The 2,704-nt window shown below is 36.1% G+C and overlaps 1 non-coding gene across 1 annotated transcript; it reads left to right on the top strand.

Annotated features, from left to right (window-relative positions):
• Positions 1–1,109: 1,109 nt before the first annotated feature.
• LOC112406794 (U6 spliceosomal RNA) lies at positions 1,110–1,217 on the top strand. The gene has a single exon (XR_003004627.1). It is a non-coding gene; the product is annotated as a U6 spliceosomal RNA (small nuclear RNA).
• Positions 1,218–2,704: the final 1,487 nt, after the last annotated feature.

The following is a 2,704-nucleotide window of genomic DNA, read 5'->3' as shown; positions in this document are numbered from 1 at the left end:
GTATTCTTGCCAAAAATGCAGAACTTGAACTTATCATCAGCATACATCGGACAACCCAAATTGAGTGACATTCTGCACAAAATAACTGGCCATTACGTTTCAAAATTTCAAGGTCAAGAAGGATTGTTTCAAATTAGAGGAGACCAAGAAGGCATGACAAAAAATGTAATGTGTGATCCTGGATTGGATCCTGGACCAAAAATAAGGATACTGGTGGGACAATGGTGCAATTTGAATAATGTCTGTAAGATTACATAATTGTATCAGTTAGTTTCCTGATTTTTATAATCATACGGTTGTATCAGATATTAACGCTGTAAGAATCTGAGTGGAGTGCTTACAGAAATCCTTAGTGTTGTTTTTGTACCTTTTTAAAGTCTGAAATTATTTCAGAAAGAATTAAAAGGTTTTTAAGCTACAGATTGCAGTCTGCAAGGCCCTCACCAAGCCTCCATGTTACTGTCAGTTATAGACTTCCTGGTCACTATCAAAGATGACTTCATCCACTCGATATCCTAGTCTCTCCTTTCCCTGACTATCTAGAGCAACTTTTCTGCGTCTCCTCAGCCATCTCTGAAATCTTGAATTCAAGTACCCAAATTACAGCTTATTTACCCAAAGTCCCAGCCTAAAAATTCTTTTTTTTTTTCCTAGAAAACCAAACGATTAATTCCAACAAGTACTGCTCCCAATTAGACCAACTGAAAGCGGCGCGTGACGAAAAGCGTCCAGAATGAGGCAACAGAAAAGGCATAATCTTCCATCAAGATAAGACCGACATGTTTCTTTGATGACCAGGCAAAAACTGTTACAGCTTGGCTGGGAAGTTCTGATTCACCTGCTGTATTCACCAGACATTGCACCTTCCGATTACCACTTATTTTGGTCTTTATAAAATTCTCCTAGTGGAAAAAACTTCAATTCCCTGGAAGACTGTAAAAGGCACCTGGAACAGTTCTTACCTGGCAAGATAAAAAGTTTTGGGAAGATGGAATTATGAAGTTGCCTGGAAAATGGCCGAAGGTAGTGGAACAAAAGGGTATGTCGTTGTTCAAAAAAGTTCTTCGGAAAATGAAAAACGTGGCTTTTACTTTAAAAACTGAAGGCATGTGCTCACTTCAGCAGTACATATACTAAAATCGGAACGATACAGAGATTGTGCAGCGTGGCCCCTGCACAAGGATGACACACAAATTCGTGAAGCATTCCATATTTTTAGAGGGAGGAGATATGGGGATATATGTATATGTATAGCTGATTCACTCTGTTAATAAAGCAGAAACTAACACACCATTGTAAACCAGTTATACTCCAATAAAGATGTTAAAAAAAAAAACCCAAAAAACTGAAGGCACTTTTTGGCCCACCCAATACGATTCTAAAAAATGTAAGCATTTCTTTTTATAACTGTAATTTTTACAATAATGTTCATTTATAATCAGGTTTTTTTCAATTTATGGTTTTACATTACCACCTAAACTAGTGAAGCAATTTATGTTATTAGCTTGTACCATTTTAAAGGATTTACTATTTTAAACGATTTAATAATGTTTACAGGCATGATAGTAGACAAAATTTTGGCAGTCTGGTTACTCTCCAATCAAATAATCATTTATTTTTACTTTTTTTAAGTTTGAAATAATTTCAAACTTTCAGAAGAGTTGCAAGAATAGTGCAAAGAATTCCCATAAACCCTTTAACCTAGATTCACCAATTTTTAATATTTCACCAGTTTACTTTATAAATTTGTGTGTATACATATATAAAGTCAGATGTTCTTAGTATGTTTATTGACAGAGCAAAAATTGTGAATGACGTAAAAGCTAATGCTTTGACATCAAGAATATTACCTTTAGTATGTGGTAATATAGAAGCTGATCATAAACAACTATATCTGTTTGCTGAAGTATGGTGGTTACTGAAATAGGAATGTTTGAACTCAGGAACAAACTCTTAATTTTAAAAGTTGGTTTCTACTTTTTAAAGATACAATTTTTTAAAATTAATTACTTTATTTTTATTTTTGGCCGCACTGGGTCTTCGTTGCTAAACGCGGCTTTCTCTAGTTGCAGTGAGCCAGGGCTACTCTTCGTTGCAGTGCACGGGCTTCTCATTGTGGTGGCTTCTCATGTTGCAGAGCACGGGCTCTAGGCGTTTGGGCTTCAGTAGCTGCGGCATGTGGGCTCAGTAGCTGTGGCTCGTGGGCTCTAGAGCACAGGCTCAGTAGTTGTGGCGCGTGGGCTTAGTTGCTCCACAGCATGTGGGATCTTTCCGGACCAGGGCTCGAACCTGTGTCCCCTGCATTGGCAGGCGGATTCTTAACGACTGCACCACCAGGGAAGCCCTTAATGATACAATTTGAACAGCCATGTTTACTTATTTGCCTGATAGCTTCAGTACTTTTAATGATTTTAATACTTTCACGCAACATGTTTTTCAATGGCAAATAAGATCTAAGGGTTATAATTTGGGAAAACAAAATTTATATAGACTGTAATAACATTACCATAATTTAACAACAATTATCAGTCAATAGTTTAGATACAGGATAGAATGTTTTTAATTATGTTTTTCATCAAAAGATGGAAATGTAGCTTGAATTCATCTCTTTCGTGTCAATATACAATTTAACTGCAACAATACAGAATAAATTGTTAGAATTGACTACTTATGAAGAATTAAAGATCAATTTTGGAAATATAGC

Source organism: Neophocaena asiaeorientalis, unplaced genomic scaffold, assembly GCF_003031525.2.
Source record: "Neophocaena asiaeorientalis asiaeorientalis breed wild unplaced genomic scaffold, Neophocaena_asiaeorientalis_V1.1 scaffold93, whole genome shotgun sequence".
Lineage (NCBI taxonomy): Eukaryota > Metazoa > Chordata > Mammalia > Artiodactyla > Phocoenidae > Neophocaena > Neophocaena asiaeorientalis.
Note: the sequence above shows the minus strand (reverse complement) of the source record. Positions and strands in the feature narration are given on the sequence as shown.